Source organism: Copadichromis virginalis, linkage group LG6, assembly GCF_057382275.1.
Source record: "Copadichromis virginalis isolate Kocher_CV1m ecotype Utaka linkage group LG6, C_Virginalis_male_GT1.1, whole genome shotgun sequence".
Lineage (NCBI taxonomy): Eukaryota > Metazoa > Chordata > Actinopteri > Cichliformes > Cichlidae > Copadichromis > Copadichromis virginalis.
Genome location: NC_140623.1, coordinates 8,574,707 through 8,595,847, shown reverse-complemented (window position 1 = coordinate 8,595,847; position 21,141 = coordinate 8,574,707). Strand labels below are relative to the sequence as shown.

The window sequence follows — 21,141 nt, the reverse complement described above, 5'->3', positions numbered from 1 at the left end:
ACCCAAAGCCCTCTTGCTGTGACACCAAGTAATTTTATGAAAAATTAGGAAACCCCATGTCATACTGATTTAATAGTGAAATTATATTACTACATGTGGCGAGACGAGGTTGGGATATAAAGTAAATACTCTTCAGTTTTAAAGAACGACAACGCCACCCTGGGAATTTCACCCAGAGAATACTGGAAATGACACTAAATCACCAAAAAGGCACTTAGGTTCGCTATACTCAATCCAGAGACGAGGTTCAATAATAAACAAATTGACAATTTATTGGTAATTATTTAAAACACCGAATAAAAACATAATCATAAATATTCAAATACAAATATGCTTAAAAAGGTATTCAGAGCTGAGGCTTACCAGTGGAGGGGCAGGGATGCCACACACAACTAAAGAAAGAAAACACACCAAAACACAAGTGCAACACACTATCACACACTCACACTAATAAACTAGACAAGGCAGGTGTGTACACTCAAGGGATCCCACCACCAAGGCACCCTAGTCTCCTCCACGTCGGCACTCCGCATCTGAATAAAAGAAACAAAGAAAATGTTAATATATTACAACAAACTAATGTGTAGCACCGGGGGATAACCCAACTGCAGGACCACACTGGTGATCTACAGCTAGAAAAAGGGCCTCCCACCAGTGGTGTAACAGAAAATCCAAACTACAAATCAAAAAGCAATAAAACAACATACAATCTGAATAAAACTCTAAAATCTGGAGCAAACGGAATCGCCGTACTGCTCCAACTTGCCGTCCACACGACGATAAGTTAACAGTCAATCAATATGCACGCCAGCTGACTCCGATAACCGGCATGCATATGGCCGTTGTCCACGCCGACGTCCACTGTAAAAGCTGACAGCAGCAGGGAAAGAATTCTCACAACGGGAACAGACGGTAAAAGCACAGCAAGGCAAAACAGCAGCACTTCAGTTCGCGTAGCTTGGCGCAAAACTAAGGCCCACACTTCCTGCGAAACATAATAAATAATTACTATAAAAGAATAATAGAAGGCAGAGAGCGTAACAAAAGTTGATTACGTACCAAGTAAGCCGGGTCACAGAACGTAAGCAGAATAGCTCAGAGGAGGCTTCTATAGCTACGACCAGCCGCGATGGAGGCTTCAGAAGAATAACCCGCAAATGATCTCCACCACACCGAGGGGAAGTCAGGTGACCAAAAAGGAGATCACAGGCAAGCGACGCAGAGACACTCAAATGGCCACTATTTATACCAGCGCCCCCTAATGGGCCAGGCTGAAAGTGGGTTGGACCGAAGGATAACATTCATCCTGCCACATTCTACCCCTCCTTCTTGAATCGTCGCCCCGACAATGAAAAGACACCCAGATTAGTCCCAAGGCCTAAAAAATGCAGAGACAGCATGTACCCTAAGCTCAGAAATAGAATCAGCAGCCCCTTGTGCCACCTCCCCTGTTGGTCTTGGGAGGTGATGGATGTTTGAATGCTGGCCAGCTGTGGACCGGGTTGTTTTTCGCACCACCACATTTCTTGTATCAGAACTCGTAGAGGGAGCAGGAAGAGAGCTAGATGGAACTGGTGCTACACTCGGAGTAACTGTACAAGTGGCTGGGACATCGGAAGTTCGGTCTTCTGGCCGGAGCAACAACTCAGGGCTACTTGGAATCACTGCCACTGGGCTGTAAGATGGTGAAACATTTACTTGAGGAGCTCCTACGCTCAGGAATAACAGGTCACTGTCACTTGATGAGTCATGTCCTGGTTCTGGGGAGGATATTTCTGGGCCACGTGGGCTACTGCTTGGAGCAGGCCCTTCTGATGGTATGGCTGCCGTTATCACAGCCTTCAACAAGGTACGATGAACATGCTTCACGCTGCTGGGATCATCTGCAGGTGCGATGGTATATACTACCCCACCTCCTTTAGGTGCCTTCAGGATTCTATATACCGCTGGTTTCCATCGATCTTGGATTTTACATCTCCCTCTTCCACTCAAATCGCGCAGGAACACCAACTGGCCGTCGTTCAATGGTGCCTCTTTCACCTTTTTGTCATGGTGCCTCTTTCTGCGGTCGGCAGCCAATTGCAATCGTTCCTTGGCTCCTTCATGTACAACCTGTAGCCGGGCTTGATGCTCCTGAATCCACTCGTGCACATCTCCACTGATGGGGTCCGGTACTCTGCCCAACAGAAAGTCCACTGGCAACCTGGGTTCTTGCCCAAACATCAATAAAAATGGAGTTTCCCCAGTAGCCTGATGGGGAGTGGTATTATAACAGTAGAGTAACTGGGGCAAACATACATTCCAGTCTCTTTTTCTGGACACTGGCAGGGTCCGCAACAAATTGTGCAAAGTCCTATTAAAACGTTCACACTGACCATTTCCAGCCGGATGATAAGGAGTAGTGTGGGACTTCTCGATACCATAAAACCTGCAGAGCTGCTGGATCAGGGAGCTTTCAAAGTTACGACCCTGATCGGAATGGATACGCGCTGGTACACCAAACTTCGAAAACCACTCAGTCACGAGAACCTGGGCCACTGTAGCAGCACATTGGTCACGAGTGGGGACAGCCAATGTATACTTGCTGAAAACATCAGTCATCACCAAAACGTTCTCCAGCCCATTCCGGGAAGGTTCGAGCAAGGTGTAATCAATGGCCAAGATTTCATTTGGTCGAGAAGCCAACAAATGTCCCATGAAACTTTGAGCTGCTGGTTGGGTGTCTTTTGCAACTTGGCAACGTTCGCATCTCTGACACCAATGAGCTACCTCAGCAGACATACCTGGCCAGTAGCACCGTGAGCGGAGAAGCGCTAGGGTCCTTTCCACACCTTGATGGCCGTGCTCCTGATGAACATGAGTCAACACCTGCTCAATTAGTGCACTAGGCAGCAAAAGCTGAAGTACCACCTCGGCACCGTCAGGGCGATGAACCTGACGATACAGAACTCCTTCCCTTTCAATCAGACGATCCCATTGTCGTAGCAGCACCAGAGCAAGTGGAGCAAGCTGCTGCCGCTCCTCAAAGCTGGGTCGCTGCTTCCGTCTCCAGAACACCAAGATCTCCTTTATCACTGGGTCGACCTGTTGGAGGGCATGAAGATCAGGAGTAGTGAGATGGGGCAAAACCGTAATGGCAGCTTGTGATACCTCAGCTGGTCCCAGCCGCAAGGCTTGTTGAAGAGGTCCAGGCAAGGCTGTACCAGGAACCATGGCTTTAATCTCCTGAGGATCAGGTGGATGCTGGCGAGATAAAGCGTTTGCGTTCTTATTACTCCTTCCTGACCTGTACTTTAAGTCGAAGTCGAACGAAGCGAGCTGAGCTGCCCAGCGCTGTTCAGTAGCCCCAAGTTTAGCAGAAGACAAGTGACTAAGAGGATTGTTGTCGGTGTAAACAATACACTTATGGCCCAACAAGTACTCTCTAAATTTCTCAGTCATGGCCCACTTAAGTGCCAAAAACTCCAGCTTCATTGAGCTATAATTTAGCATATTGCGCTCAGTGGGCCTCAAACCCCGACTGGCATAGGCTATTGGCCTCACCTTACCTCCCTGCTCCTGGGAAAGCACTGCCCCTAGGCCGGCATGGCTGGCATCCACTTCTAAAATAAAAGGCAAAGAGAAATCTGCATAAGCGAGCACTGGTGCTGTTGTCAGTTTAGTCTTTAATGCCTCAAAACTTTGAGCACACTCTGCAGTCCAGTTCTCCACGACACCATGCTCTGACCTCTTCTTTGATTTTCTGCCTCCCCACTCTGCCACCAGTCTATGCAGAGGTGCCGCCAACTTGGCAAAACCCTCTACAAAACGGCGATAATAGCTGGCAAACCCAAGGAAGGAGCGTAGTTCCGAAACAGTCTTAGGAGGCTGCCAGTTAGCCACCACTTCCACCTTGCTAGGGTCCGTAGAGACACCTTGATCGGAGATGACATGGCCTAGGTAGCGAACCTCCTGCTGGAAAAAGGCACATTTGGCAAGCTTGGCTTTTAAACCTACCTGCTGAAGCCGACCTAGCACCACATCCAGCCGCTCAAGATGTTGCGATACTGTTGATGAAAAGATTACAATGTCATCAAGATAGAGAAGCAGAGACTGGCACTGTTGATCACCGAAAAGGCGTTGCATTAGTCTCTGGAAGGTGCTAGGGGCATTACAGAGCCCAAATGGCATTCGGTTCCATTCAAATAGGCCGAAAGGAGTACAGAAGGCAGTCTTGGGCCTATCCTCTTCCGTAACTGGGACCTGATTATAGCCACTTGCTAAATCCATGGTGGAAAACCAACGGGCACCAGTCAGCGCATCTAAGGATTCTTCAATGCGCGGCAGGGGGAATGCATCTTTCCTTGTCTTGTTGTTCAGTTGCCGATAATCAACACACATGCGCGGGCTGCCATCCTTCTTCTTAACGAGCACAATGGGAGAAGCATAGGGGCTGCTACTCTCTCTAATCACCTCGGCCCCTAACAACTGGTTAATATGCTCTTTCACAACCTCGTACTCTGAAGGGGGGATGCGCCTATAACGCTGCCGCACGGGGATATCGTCTAAGACTGGAATGTCATGGGAGATCAAGTTAGTGCAACCCAAATCAGTGTCATGAGCAGAAAAGACCGAGCTGTATTTCTTAAGGAGAGACCTCACCTGTCCCTGTTCCTCTGCTGACAGTTTAGACAAATCAATCCCTTCCATCTGATCCTGCACAGTAGGAGTGGCGGTGTGAGATGCCATTGTGGCTACGTTAGGGAGTACTTCTGTCACACCAGCGGGCAAACTGACCACATGAACATCTTCCAGGGTCCCTATAACGGTCCTAGGGTAAAGCAAGACCGCCGTATTCCCTACATTAACAACTGGTATGTATGCAGTACCTCTAACCACTCGAACCAATGCAGGGGACGCTAAAAGTCCAGCAGGCAAGTTAACATCAGTAGGTTCAAATAACACAGTGGCACCTGAATATTACTCAGAACAGGTGGTGGCCACTACTTTCATTACACCACCCGGAATGCAACATGCTCGCTTACCCCTCACTCTCACATGGCCAGACAAATCCAGTGGGGCTCTTATACTAACGTCATGGCACTTTTGCAGCGCATGCACAAGGGGTTTAGGGGCCTCGGTGACAAAGCCCAAACTAAACAATGCTTCACCGTGTTGCCCAAAAAGCTCGTGGTAACACTTCCGAATGACATTCATCCCCAATACACCCAGAACCGTGGAAGGTCCTGCACCTGGAGGATCTTTAACGACCAACACGCCACACTGTGGAAGAAACTTGTCACAGAGCTCTACACTTAGCTCGATATAGCCAAGGTAAGGAATGGACAACCCATTAGCCGCTTTAAGCTGCAACCAATGACAAGCTTGGAGACGCTCTTGACCCCAGGACTCAAAATGCTGGCGGAAAAAACTTTCAGTAATGGTAGAGACCATGGACCCCGTATCAACCAAACAAGGTACTTTTATACCGCCCATGTCCACATCTATATGAGGACAGGATGAAATTAATTTCGAGACTGCCTCTGGACCATTAGAAACAACCCTTGAGCCAATAGACACCCCACCCGAACTGTGGCTCGGCAATACGGAGGGTGCTAGTTTTCCGAAGCCGTATTTAAAGGAGAGTGCCTGCGATTATGCAGAGGGGCCTGCGAAGGAGGCCGGGAACGAGGAACGCGTTCCCCATCACACTCCCGAGCAACATGTCCAGGTTGCTGACAACGACGGCATATAATGGAGTCGCCCCGTCCTGAGCGAGGCATTCGATGGGGGCCCTGCAATCGAGCAATGCTCTGAGTGAGCTGATTAAGTTGCTCCTGCTGGCGCTTTAACAATTCCTTCATCTCGCTCATCTCAGACAAATGGGTAGACTGAGCTATTCCTGAGGGACCGCTATGGACCCCATACTGAATGCCATAAACAGAAGGGACAGAACTGCTTCTATGCCTAACGCCACTAGGCAACCCTTCACGTTCCCACCTAATAGCTTCCCCTCTAATCTCCAGCAATGTCAGTGTGGGCTGCCTCCTTACTAACTGCTTTAACTCCCGCCGCAAGGTACTATCTAAGACCTGTTCAACAAATTGATCTCTTAATAAAACGTCAGCATTGGGCATGCCATTGGGGGCACTCGATTTAACTTTCTCCATAAGACCCAAGAGAGCGAGGGAAAACTCTTGCAGTGTCTCACTTTCCTGCTGTTTTCTAGAGAAGAAAGCTTCCTGCAATGCTACATAGGATTCTGAACAGCCATAAAGTTCTTGCAATATAGTAATTATCTTAGCAGGATCAGTCCTCTCTGCACTAGAGCGATATTTAATCTCCTCACGTGCTTCTCCTTCTAGGTGGTCAAACAGGAAAAATGCTTTATCAGCCAAAGACAAATGACGTGCTCTAGCACAACCTTCTAATTCCTCCAACCATTCATTCAACCCTATACCTGATTTTCCTCTAAACATAGGGCATTTTCTGTCACGGGGCACAAAAAATAGTCTCTCTGCTACAGAGACACCAGCCGTTGGGGGGTTCACAGATGATGCAGTTGAAGTAGAAGGTGTAGCACTAGTACCTGACCCAACAGCCCTCTCCTGACGCAGCCTCTCGTTGTCTGCTTTCAGCTGCGCGATCAAGTCCCTGAGTTCCTGTAACTCTTCCTCCATCTCTGTAACACAGCTGTGAAATCCCACACCAAAGTAGCTGCTGCTTTGCCTTTATTCTGTACAAAATAATATAAAAAACAATTTACGTTACACCAAACAAAAAAAGAAGAACACACGTCTCTGTTTTAAAGAGTATATCCTGTCGACAACAACGCCAAGTTTGTGGCGAGACGAGGTTGGGATATAAAGTAAATACTCTTCAGTTTTAAAGAACGACAACGCCACCCTGGGAATTTCACCCAGAGAATACTGGAAATGACACTAAATCACCAAAAAGGCACTTAGGTTCGCTATACTCAATCCAGAGACGAGGTTCAATAATAAACAAATTGACAATTTATTGGTAATTATTTAAAACACCGAATAAAAACATAATCATAAATATTCAAATACAAATATGCTTAAAAAGGTATTCAGAGCTGAGGCTTACCAGTGGAGGGGCAGGGATGCCACACACAACTAAAGAAAGAAAACACACCAAAACACAAGTGCAACACACTATCACACACTCACACTAATAAACTAGACAAGGCAGGTGTGTACACTCAAGGGATCCCACCACCAAGGCACCCTAGTCTCCTCCACGTCGGCACTCCGCATCTGAATAAAAGAAACAAAGAAAATGTTAATATATTACAACAAACTAATGTGTAGCACCGGGGGATAACCCAACTGCAGGACCACACTGGTGATCTACAGCTAGAAAAAGGGCCTCCCACCAGTGGTGTAACAGAAAATCCAAACTACAAATCAAAAAGCAATAAAACAACATACAATCTGAATAAAACTCTAAAATCTGGAGCAAACGGAATCGCCGTACTGCTCCAACTTGCCGTCCACACGACGATAAGTTAACAGTCAATCAATATGCACGCCAGCTGACTCCGATAACCGGCATGCATATGGCCGTTGTCCACGCCGACGTCCACTGTAAAAGCTGACAGCAGCAGGGAAAGAATTCTCACAACGGGAACAGACGGTAAAAGCACAGCAAGGCAAAACAGCAGCACTTCAGTTCGCGTAGCTTGGCGCAAAACTAAGGCCCACACTTCCTGCGAAACATAATAAATAATTACTATAAAAGAACAATAGAAGGCAGAGAGCGTAACAAAAGTTGATTACGTACCAAGTAAGCCGGGTCACAGAACGTAAGCAGAATAGCTCAGAGGAGGCTTCTATAGCTACGACCAGCCGCGATGGAGGCTTCAGAAGAATAACCCGCAAATGATCTCCACCACACCGAGGGGAAGTCAGGTGACCAAAAAGGAGATCACAGGCAAGCGACGCAGAGACACTCAAATGGCCACTATTTATACCAGCGCCCCCTAATGGGCCAGGCTGAAAGTGGGTTGGACCGAAGGATAACATTCATCCTGCCATATACAGTAATGCAGATTTTATTTTAACTTAAATTGTAATTCTAATAAATGTGCTCAGTATGGTCATCTGTTTAGAACCCAAGGAGAGAAAAACAAACAAAAACAAAGAAAAATCACTAGCTCTGTTTGCTGTTGCTTACACTGTGCATGAGTGACTTTGCCTCAAAAGTTAAACAGAAAAATTACTGGGATAAACGGATAAAGTGGAATTTGGCAGTTGTGGAAATCCTGTGATGGTAGCATGGGAAGTAAGTCAGAATAACTAAATTTCATATTCTGACTGTTATCAGCTGAGCTGCGGTGCTGCTCTTTGTGGATTTAGCCAAGAGAATTCAACAAGATAAGCTGATGTTCCATGAGCTATTGTGGCTGATTTCCAACCCCTAGACAGTATTAAACTAGAATTCAGCGAGTGAATCTAATCAGTATCATGACCTTAAATTTGATTTAATGTCTGCTACCCTTGACATAACCCCACACTTACAATGAACACTGTACTAGACTAAGATAGCACATCACATTAAACTGTACAGTACTATAAACTATCCAGTATAGCATGCGCTAAACTGTATTTTCACCATCATTTCTATTTGTAAAGCACTTTAAAAACAACCACAGCTGACACAAAATGCTGTACATTAGAACAAAATAATACAATCACATAAGATATAAATAAAAGCCAAAACATAAATAACAACAATAATAATAATAAATTCTTTAGTTAATAAATAATTTAATTAAAAGAGAAACTAAGTCTCACTAACATCAAAAGCCAAAGAATAAAAATGGGTTTTAAGACGTGCTTTTAAAGTGGGCAGTGAAGGGGCTTCTCTAATGTGCAGGGGCAAGTTATTCCATAATTTAGGAGCCACAATAGAAAAGGCCCTGTCGCCTCTGAGCTTCCCCCTGGATCACGGTACTTCCAGGAGCAGCTGGTCAGCAACCTTTGAGTAACACAAAGTAGTATACCTAAATTAGTTTTGCAGGACACAATTCTTCAACCCTGAGAGTGTCACACATTAATGTCCTTTTTTCCCCCTTTCATTGGAAAATACAGCAGTTGTACTTTAAGCTGCAAGAACAGTTTATGAGTTTGTTCATATCTGTTGATATGAACTGTTAGAAACACTGCATTTAAAATTACCTGCCGCTTAGCACACATTACTCCCTCTATCCTTTATCCTCTTCTATAGAGCTTTATGGTGAAGTGCCGCAACAAGAGTCGCAGTATAGTACAATAAATGATACAAAATATAATATAAAATAGGAGTGATCTTTATGTGTTATGGTTCTTTTCATTTAAGTTCAAATCAGTTTGATGTCTCCGAGAGAAAATAATAATTCACTTAAATGTTTTATAGATAAAGTAACAAACCTATTTTGAAAATGTAAGCAGTAGAAAGATTATAGGTATTTATGTCAAAATGTAGTGAGTGAATATAAAAACTTGTACTTTGACACTGTACTTAAGAGTTAAGTACAGTGTATTTAAATGTATCTATGTCTATACTTTGTATGCTTCATTATGTAGAGTTGCTTTATACTTTAGGCAACAGTTGGAGAAAGACTGTTTTAACGTGAAAATGCCTTCAAAACAAAACACACTGAATATAAAGACACAACTTTCATAGGTTGAGGATGACTTCATTTTGAATACAAGATGGACTAGAGGCAAAAAAGCAGCATAAAAGAAGAAGGAAGAGAGTCAGGGTTGAAGTTGTTAGACATTTAAAAAAAAATTATTGACAGTTCAAAAAGCCTGGAAAAAACCCCAGTAAGTGCAAAAGCCAAAGTACACCAAAAGTCACTAATTAGAAATATAATCCCAGTGCCAACTAAACTACTCCATAATAAAAAAAAAGTACAATTTTGAATTAAAAAAAATCCTAAAGCAACAATGAAATAAAAAAGGTATAAAAGTGAAATGCATATTTGCCCTGCAGAGCGTCCTTAGAAAAGCCAAGGGGCTACAATTAAAACACTGCCAAAATGGAAAACAGCAAGCACAGCCACTAGCCAGACTGCGCGCACTCTTCTTGAATTTATATTAGAAACAATACAAGAGAGCTACTGCACATACAAAGTGGAAAGCAAAGTTCACAAAACACAATTCTGGATGAAACTTTGGATGGAAAGAAATAGCAAAGCTCTTAAAAGTCCTTCTTTGAGCTTTTATCTCTGGTGATATAACTCTTGGATCCAGCCAGGAGCACAAGGACTGCAGCTGGGACATGGACATTTCTTTTGCTAGAGCAACAAATAAGTGCCTTTCCTCATGTGTAAAAAATCTGGTGCAATACCTGATGTAGCATATTTACGCCATCAATGACACTATACAGGGTAAGCAAGACAGACAGTACTTGCCCAAGTGAAATCTAAGTAGAGAAATCCATTCAAACCTACTGAAGTGAATAAATCTCAAAAAACTACATGTTTCCATCCATTATGTAAATTACTTCAAACCTGTGATGTCATGGTCCTGGGTCGTTGACCCAGCGTTTTGTGTTTATTCTGATTTGTATTAGTTTAGGGTTGACCCTGAAGTTAGTGTATATTCAGCCCTACCTGTGTCTGTCCTTGGTGCTCTGTTCTTGTCCCCGTGTGTTCCCTGCTTTACTTTGTAGGCTCGTTTCCTAGAGTTCCTGTCTTATTCTGAAAGTCTGTGTCTCCTCCGGTCCTCATGTGTATTAGGTTCAGCTGTTCTTCCCTCCTGTGTGTGATTACCTGATTACCTTGTGTGTGTGTATATTTAGTGGGTGTCGGTCTGTGTTCTTTGTCGGCTCGTCTGCGTTCATCCATGTATCACTGCGTTATCTGCGTTCTTCTGCCTTGAATAGCAACTTGGGGTTAATATTGTGCAAAGGATAATTGGCATGCAGACCAGAGCTGCCAGGGATCAAACCACCAACCTTCAGATTAGCAGATAACCTCCTCTACCTCCTGTGCCACCCTAAAACTCAGCGTGACACTACTGGAAATTTATCTATAAAAAATACTGGCTAAAATGTATAACCACGTGTTTACAGGCCGAGGAGAAAGCACTTGCTCAGAACTGAAGAAGCCTCTTCAATGAGAGATGAAACATTAAACAAATCCAGTCGCCTGCTTTTCAAGCTCCTTGCTTTGATTTATATTGACAGTTAACCGTGTTACACAGTGCTCAAGCCTTTCAATTCAGGTGTGATTCTTTTATTTTTTAGATCAATTTTTAATGTTGTCTGCTTTTTTCTAAATTACTGTATAGTGTTGGCCTTTCTTAAGCTTTTAATTATTTTACAGAATAAGAACTTTTGAGACTTTAAAATGTGCTAATGATACGTCTTATTAGGTATTGTTTTCACAGTGTGGTATTGTTACTTTTACTAAAGTGGTGACACCACATTTGGGTGGGGTGGTATTGTCATTGTTTGTGTTTGCTTTACTGTAAAGGTCATCACACTACTACATAGAGGAATTTATAGAAAACTATTTCATTATAATGTTTCCTAACATAAAGTTGTCAAGGCTTGTAATATCTCATCATCTAAAAATATGATGCCATCAACAGATTTAAAGAATCTGGAGAACGGGACAAGGAACAAGGTCAGAAATCAATACTGGAAGCCCGTGACCTTGAGGCGAAACTGCAATAAAAACAGACATAATTCTGTCATGGAAATTACTGCATGCACTGACACTTCCAGAAATCACTTTCTGTGAACATAGTTTGCTATGCCATCCACAAATTCAGATTAAAGCTCAATCATCCAATAAAGATTATCCAGAAACACTGCTGCACACTTCCACTTTAAATAAAATATCAATTAATGAGATTTGGAAATGATTGCATTCTGTTTTAATTTACATTTTGCACAGCGTCACAGCATTTTCACAGCTGGATTTCTATAACACAAATTAAGGCCACTTAAAAAAACAGCATTAAAGTATTACAGACTTAGATAACCTGACAGCTATCAAAAGTGAAGTGTCTGGTGTCTGGTTGCAGCATAGGTCTAGGTCATATCTGAGTTTGCAGATGCTACTGCAGTGAAATATTGCTGAAATACAGATTACAGAGCATTTACACACATCCCATTTATTTCATTTGTTTTATTTTATTTTAATTTTATACAAGTTACTTTTTAGAGCCCGGTCATCCATCTATGGTGTCATTGGGTGGCACACTAATCAGTCATCAACTTGTCTTTTCTGTAAGTTTCTGTAAGAAACAATTAATATTTGTATTCCGTTACATTACATGTCAGAGAACCATTTTAAAAATATGAACCAAACTGATGGTCAGCAACACTTGAGCCTGAGGATGCTAAGTTTTCTTATCCTATACTGAGGCAGTCAACCACAGGTTCCATGAATACACTTGACCCTGTGAGTACCAACACTGTTAAGAGGCAAGACAATGGCAGAGATGGGAAGAATAAGGGAGAGGGAAGAGGAAATTGCAGGTGAACAGGAGTCAGAATGAGGAAGAGTTTTGGAGTACAAGGTGACGATAATAAAAGAAGAGATAAGAGGAGACGAGTAAAGGGGACAGGAGTGAAAGATGGAGGATGTACTCCAAACTGATTTCTCCTGATTGGTATTGCCCTCACAATCATTCTCTCAGCATGGGGAGTCTTGTTTAAAAAGAAGAAAAAAAAGAACAGACTTTGCACAATAAAGAGATAACAAATCAGCAGGAAATACTGCTGGGTCTGCCATTAATGTTTGGGTCAAAGGTCTGATTAATCCCTGCTCTGTGACTGTGGCTGTGTCTGTGTAGGTGTTCCTCTTGTTTAAGTATGCCTGGCATTTGGGTAGAGAAGCGATAGCACAGACAAAAAATTAGTAGCACCAACAGAAAGTGTTGGGTGCAATGTGTTACAAAGCTACACGATGGTCATGTGAAAACTGCATTTAGGACAAACACAACTTCATTATACTGCTAACAGAACTTGGGCTCTTTGCAAGCATTTGCACAGATAACAACGTAATCCCAAGCTAGCCAAGACCTCAGGGTGATTTCAAGACTGAATAGATGCTGGCCCCAGCCAGCCAAAGCAGCCAGAGCCTGAACAGGTGACAAAAACAGATCTGACCAATCAGACCCCTGTAAATAAATGCTATTTTTCCACAGATAGATGGTGCTCTGTGTAATTCAGCTCCTTGCAAAAACAGCACGTTTATATGTTACATGACAAGTTCAGATCCCCAAAATGTGGAATTTCATGTCGCTTTTTTTGTGTTTCAAGTCATTTTACAGAGCAATGAAGACATATTCTAATGAGTAGCGTAACAAATTACTCTCTTCTGTGAGTAACTAAGTAACATAAAGCATTACTTTCAAAATAAGGAACAAGTAATGTGTAATACATTGCTTTTCTTGAGTAAACAACTCAAGAAAAGCATTTTTTTTAGGTGTGAGTGCATGCGATATTAAAGTGTAAAGTGTATTAAAGTGTATATCTGTATATAAAATTACTATTTCATTCTTATTTTGATGCACAACCTTGCTGAAGGTTTAAAAAGCCACGGACATTCATTTGCTGCTATGATACCCTGAATGCTACCAATTTTGGAGACTGACTGCTGTGATTTGTTCTCATTTAGCCACAGGAGTATTAATGGAATCCAGTAGAGGCTGATTCATCCAATGGATGTCAGATGTGTAAAGTCAAAAGACAGCATTGCTGTAGCACTGAATCAGTAGCCTTTTGGCCTAACACCTCCAATACAATCATAGTTATTAAAGTTTTGGCTGAAGTGCTGATTTTGTGATACAACGTGTGATGGTGAACTGATGTTAGTGAAACAACAACTGAAGAAAAAATAAATACAGTTCAGTCCAGTCAGTTTTGTATGTTATAAATGTGACATTTGCTTGTGAAAGCCTTTGTGAGCATTTGGGGATGAAACCAGTTTTTGCAGCACCTGTTCTGACTCCTGCCATTTCAAGGACAAGCTCTGGCTTTTGTCCGCATTGCTGGGCAGTTATTACCTGTCAGCTACTGTCAATGAAAGCACTGAATCATGGTCAGGGTGATGAAACAGGGCAGAAAGGGTTGCAACTGACCCTGCACAGCCAGACAACCACCTGTTCTGAAAACCTTTCTAGGGGGGACAGAATGACTGTCAGGACGTAAGAAAACCTACCAGAAAGGATGGGTTGACAACTCTTCTGCTACAATCAGTGTGTTTTTGCCAGGCCAACCAGCAGGATGTTCAACAAGTTTTCAAGTCTTATTCTGAAGAGAAAATATCATTTTAAGCTACTGCTGTAAGATTTATTTACACCGTCTAGTCAAGTAAAAGCAGAATTACTACAGTTTCACTATTGCACACTGAAACTAATAAATCAAAAAGTAATATGAAGTTTATGGTATATTGCTATGCAGTGACAATCCAATGAAGAATTTTAACTTCGCAGATCTGGGTGTTGTGCTTGCCTTCGAGGTTTTAGATTGTTTTTCACAAAAACATCCATTAGGTCAACCTACCCAGGAGCGGCTTTATTCACAGTAAACAACATTAAATCACTCATTGCTGGAGCATTCTTGCAGGAGAATCCAGTTGTGATTGATGCACAGACAATAAGAACTTTTAGGGGGAGAATATAGCACCATTGTCATGATACTTTTCCCTGTGAAAGATATACCTCTTCAGCCAGGAGGAAAACTTTCAGTTATAAACTTCATTAGTTACACTTCGCTAGTACCAGGTTGACCTTCTGTTGGCCTTGAGAAGTGCCAGAATTAACTGTGGTACAGATTCAACAAAGTGCTTCAAACATTCTTCAGAATTTCTGCTTCATAGTGATATGACAGCATCACACAGCACTTTCCCAGTCCGTGAGGCCATTTGACTATGGTGACAGCATTATCGTGTTCAAGAAACCAGTTTGAGTTGAGTTTTGTGTGTTTTGCGGTTTGTTTGCACAAAAGATAAAAAAGGGGGAAAGCTAATGAGTCAATGAGACATTTGCATACAAAAAATAGGTATAACTGTGAAGATGCAAATAATAGAGATAGTGAAGGAGACTGAGATTAAAATAGTAAACTATCCGATGCAATGGACACTTCACATGAGGCATGAAGAAGAGAGTGTAGACAAGGTGTGAACTATGGAAGAGTTTCAGGGTTTCTTTGTTACAGAAGGATAGCAGCAAGAGTGAAAGGAGATGTTTTCTTTTTCTGGCGATGTAATGGCAAACCGATTGACCAATTTAGAGACAAATTTAGAGAGGCGAGGCAGAGATGATTTAAACATGCGCAAGCAGGGATAGTGGACATATTGAACAAAGAAATTTGAAATCCTATAGAGAAATTTTAATGATGTAGTAAGAAGAAGACACATTGGTTTGGTGTGACAGAAGAGGATCCTACAGACATGGAGAGATAGAGGCCATAGTGTGTGATCCCTGTGGTTTTCTCTGTGGTGACCCCTTAAGAGTCAGCTGAAAGAAGAAGAAGAGGAAGAAGAAGGAGAAGAAGAAAATGGCATGTTTTTATGCTGTGGTCACAAAGGAAAGGACATGGTCAATAAGAATACTGCGTTAAAGGCACAGTGCAGAGATGCAGTTGTGCATACCTTTGTTGTAACAAGTGATTGTTTACTTTCCTGCTATTTACTGCTTTCCTATCAGCTCAAAGCAGTCTGGCCTTTGTCCTCTGACCTCTGGCATTAATAAAGCATTTTCAGTTTAGAAAACTGCCACAATTTCTGCCATCACCGGTGATTTGATCTTCTTTGAATCTTTGGAAGAGAAGATGGTTGTTGGAAAATCTCCGTAGATCAGCAGTTTCAGAAATATTCCAATCAACAGATTTAGAGACATGTTGTACATGTTCAATGACAATAAAGGGATATTCTATTCTATTCTATTCTATTCTATTCTATTCTATATTATTGTCAATTACAGATAAAAAAAAAAACAAACAAACATTGAATTTATTAACCACAGTGCAGCTCACTAAAATCATTATGTCCCTGGGAAATATTTGTTCATATTTTTTCAGATCTCTCCTCTACCTCCAGAGTGTGTGGGTGTAGTGTGATGGTGAAGCAAGTGGGGCCATTCAAAGCGACTGCTGCCTCTGGGTTGGACCAGTGGATGACAATAGCCTTTTAAAAACCCAGCTGCATACTCCACTCTCTCAGTGAGCCAGCCTTTAGTTGTGTATACTGTGACGAGACAGTTCACACAGTCCTTTGACTATACACGGCTTTAGTCTGTTCTAATTCTCATGTCTCGCCCTGCCTCCACCTTTATCCTTTCTAACACTTCTCCTTATTAATGGGGATCTGCCTGGCCTCACCAGTCATCACTGAGGCCATTTTTTTGTTTTTTTACAAAAAATGTCAAATCTAATTGAGAACGTAGTCCCCAGATATATAGTGCACTTGGTAGCAATTTGCTAGGCCCGAAGAACCTTTTTGTTGAACACTTCTGTAGTCTCGTTTTGGTTGACAAGCTTAAGTTAATGACTTGTTCTTTGTGATGAGGGAACTTTTGTTGGTTGTTTTGGGCATTGCTCATAGTTGAAGTTAATAAACTTGGAACTCTTAACTTTGATTTGTAGTGTGTAAGTGCACTTGGGTGTGGAAAGAATGAAGAGTCACACAATCTACCCATAACACACTGCAATCAATCACTGCAGTTGGGAAACCAAAATCCTGAAGGAACAAGTTATTTTAGAAGCAGGCTCTCACAGTCCCGAGTTTAAGTCTTTGTTGGACTCTTTTTATAATGTCGTGTTGCTGCTGCCTTATCTTATAATTGCAAACGAGCTCAATTATTACAATTTTTAAATATATTATTCAAGAAACTTTCTAAACCCAACTTTAATATTTAATGTAATGCTCGGTGAATGAAAAGAAACCAGAACTGAGTCTACAGGAGATGATGTGTCAAGGTGAGCACTTTCGAGACTAAAGGCTTAAAAAGGAAATCTAACAATATCTATGTTATTATGCAGAAACTAGTTATTTTCATACCAGTAATTGACCAAGTGAAAGAAAAGTGCCGCTTATTTCCTCAGATGGATTTTGAAATCACTGCTTTCATATTTGCCTATTTTCATAGAGGAAGCAATTTTCAGAGTGCAGTCTGGTCTGTGTGTGTTAGTGTGTATGTAAGTGTGTGTGTGTGTGTGTGGTCATTGCAGTCAGATGGCCGCATTAAACATTAAATGTCTCAGTGTCTGGCTTTATAGCTACTGACTCAGCACTGTGAATAACCAGGTATAAAATGAGACGGACACGGGTCCCTTTAACAGTCAGTGCAGTGTCTGTATATATGAACAAATGAACCAGCCCTTGGCCTTTAATAGAAAAATAATCAAAATGTAATAGGACCATCCTTTATCTTTCACAGTCTCGTGGTCACATTCGCAGCATGTTTACAGCTCTTCATAAGATTTTAAGTGAGCATAATGATGATAGTCATTTGAAAATGGTCTTTTTTTCCTGAATCCATTTCAAATACAGAATAAATTGTATAGATCTTTTTGTGTGGAATTTGAAGGGGGAGCGATTACATGCCAATGCACAAAACAATTACAGTGATAAAAGATAAGGTTGTTTTGAAATGATTACCGCTGAGGAAAAGCAGCAGAAAATGAAGGATGAGGGTAAAACAAATCAAACAAATGTCTGCTGCAGTGAGCATTTGGGTCTGTTAGTGTTTAGAGATGAAGTCTGTTTATCACATTTTATTTACCTTCAAGCCAAGTAAAACAAAATTACTGGTTAGTGTTTTATTATGTGACGTTCACCTCTTGCACTTTATAGCAATAACAAAGGAACAGAACATAGTGGAATGTTTGAGACAGAGCTTGAACCTATAATCAGCCGACACGGTGGATTCTGAAGGTTAAAACAATTTAAGAAGCGTTATTGTTATCTCGTCAGAAAGCTGATGAAGATACATCTCCCTCAGTCCAAATAAATGAAAGCTACACTTGTGTGACAGGCACGTTTTATCTGGTGTCTTACTGTGCAAACCAAGTGTCTGGGTTTATTTTTTACACATGTACAATGACATGATACATGACTGGTGTTGATCGTGTTGCTTTCAACTCTTAGGAGTGCTGTTGCAGGGTGTCTGCACAACAACGCAACAGTATCCTGCAATCTCATTGGTGCTCACTTCAGTCTCTTACTTAGTCTTACTCAAAGTTAAGAGAAGCATAGTTTGCGACCCAGTCACTTACTGTTGGGTCTCAAATTATAGTTGTGCTGTAGAAAATGTGTCATTTGAAGCTTCAGAATGTCATCGATTTTCTATGCTGCATCACTGTAACTGTCTTTCTGTGTGTAAGCCCCATTGGCTCTCTATAGGCGACCATTAAAGGACCAGTCTGTGGTAGCCCACAAAGAAGCCAAAGACACAGTAAACAAAAATACAGAATGCAGTATTTACTTTTAAGGAATATTCTACTTATTGATTTTATTTTCTTTGTTTTTTTATTGATGTTTACTGAGTCAACCCCTGCACTTCTATGTGTGCTAAAGACAGAGGATGTGTTAGACTTACTATAAATAACATGCAGTTACTTATCTCTCATAAACTATTGTTTCTGTTACATAGTAACTGCTTTGTCCTGACACTAAACACATTAAAACACTGCAACCATTGTGCCTAAAGAGGCAAATCTAATCTACAATGATTTAAATGGAGTTCGCATTTGAGCACAAAAACATCAAAGGATCATGTGCATAGCTTCAGTAACTACAGTAACTAAAGCTGGGGGCACTTTCTACCCACTTCATCCAAATTGCTCCAGAATTCTTCTTTGTCTTCTGACTGCGATCCAACTTGTGGGGCATGCACATGTTCAGTACCACCCCTTTGATTTCCAGCTTCAAACTCATAACAGCCTCTTCACCACCACAACACTTCTTATTTGTTCTTCCTTGAAGATTACCCCTTATCATTTCCATTCCTTTCTACATCACGGTAGAATTGCTTGAATCTACATCTAAGGCTAAGGCTCTAAGGTCTAAGGCCTTCCCACCCTTACACCTGGGCTCATGGACACATGATATTTCTACCCCTCTTCTCGTCAGCATATCAGTCATCTCTCTCCATCTCTCTACATTTAAACCTTCACATTTCTGCCTATCCTTCTCTCCCACTGCCTCCTAACATGCCTTACCCCTCTCCTTTTCCTTTGTTTACGCCCAATAGCAGCACACTTTCACCCAGCACCCTGTTGGCCTATAGCACTGGAGGCACTCATTGTTAATGTCTGCTAGAACCAATCCAATATAGAAATCTCATTCCTAACGATCTGCATGTTTGATTTGGTAAACATTATATATGATGGATGCCCTTCCTCGTCCAGCCTTCCCCATTTATGTGGGCCTTGGACTGCCAGTAGGAGTATACTGGTTTGTGGCCCACCAGCTGGATACTGTCATTACTAAAAATAAAAATATATAAATGATGGAAAATAGCGTCATGTACCATTTTAAGAGAAATTGTATTTGGATACTCCACCAAAGCCCAACCCAGCTTCAAGTATAAAAAAATAACCCTTCCATGAAATCCAGAAGCAAAGGCCACACAAAGTGAGCATCCCTCAAGACAAAACAACTTTCATAAACCTAAAGAAAGTCATTCTCCTTTCTTGAACATGACCTTTCTGTGTTGACCCATCTGATAACCATCTGACTATCATTGCTAACAGTTGTTTTTACAATAACCTTTTGTTGTGTTAGTTTCTATTAATTTATGTATTACCTATATTTTATCTATTTCTTTTATGTAGTCAACTAGAATTGTGTATTAGATAGTGTTAAATCTCATTTTGATTCTTTGACTAGATTTACACATGAAGATGGGGACAATGCCATGTCACATTCCATATTTCTGAAAACTGTCAAAAATGGTTACAAATAGGTAAAAAAGTTGGAGTTTGAAGACATTTGTCTTTCCTGATCTTCTCTGCAGTATGGCCAACAACAGAAACCTTTCAAAAACTCCTCACATAAAAACCATTTTGAGTTAGTTTTTTGACCAAAAACATGTAACTCTGTCCATTTGCTCTTTCAAACTACTCCAACAGTTGATTACCAATAAACCTCACCTCCAGACTCAGTGCTGCATCTGTCAATACCACTGCACATAAGCACTCTACTAGTAACCCGCTGTACTCTTTTAGACAGATTTATCGTGCTTTATGTCTTTTTATCCTTGACACAAGTTTCATTCCAATATTGAAATAATACCTATCAGTTGTAGTCCATGTTGTAAACAGGAGTTGCTTGGCTCTTGTATGTTAGTTAATAAATGGACTAATAGTAAATGGACTGTGGGGTTTTTTTTTTTTACTCCATTTGAGCATTCAGAGTACTTTCTTACTAAAGAGCCACTTTCTTATTACAAGCATATAAATGCCTCTCTCTCTCTCTCTCTATATATATATATATATATATATATATATATATATATATATATATATATATATATATAAATGAAGTTTAATGCTTTAGCTGTTCTTTTGTTCATTCATTGCAAGCTGCAACTTCACTGTGCTTGTGAAGAAAACTTTTGAGGAGACTGTTGGAGTTTGACATTTGCCACTTTTGGAGTAAAATGGCAAGAAGAGACAGTGGAACACAGGACAAAGCTGAAAGAGAACTGCCTGCTTTTGTACTGTTGAAGTGGGAGAGACAACAGAGTGAGAGTAGGTGAGAACACAGAGGAATGTGGGAAATCAAAATTTGGGTTAGCAAACCTGGGAAAAAGGAAACTGACCGCTTAAATGGGAAAATTGTGAAGGAGTCTGAAGCACTCCAAAGAGAAATATATACAAAATCACACACAAAAACAGAAAATGTATTAACTCTACTAACACTTACAAATACAAGAGAGCTCATGAAGATTAGATAGCATCTTGAGTATGAGATTCTGTTTATCATCTTGTCCATGTCACTTAGTGTGATGAAAAATGATGCAAAGACCAGTGGACCCATAGCACATTAGTTAAGAAATGATCAAATTATAGCAGAGAAATGTGTAGGAAAGGCAGCTTTAAGAACATGCCCTGCTGGAGATGCAGCTCCTCAGACATCGATTAAACCTGCTTAATAACACAAACACACATGCAATGAAAATCAGCTTG

General features: G+C 41.4%; 1 long non-coding RNA gene across 2 annotated transcripts; it reads right to left on the bottom strand.

Moving 5' to 3' along the window:
* Positions 1–246: 246 nt before the first annotated feature.
* Positions 247–8,015, bottom strand: LOC146707136 (uncharacterized). 2 transcript variants are annotated; one of them, XR_014920764.1, is made up of 3 exons: positions 7,786–8,015; positions 6,569–7,711; positions 247–533 (listed from the first exon to the last, which is right to left on the bottom strand). It is a non-coding gene; the product is annotated as an uncharacterized LOC146707136 (long non-coding RNA). The 2 variants fall into 2 exon arrangements; XR_014920763.1 differs by lacking the exon at positions 7,786–8,015 and having other exon boundaries at positions 6,569–7,779.
* Positions 8,016–21,141: the final 13,126 nt, after the last annotated feature.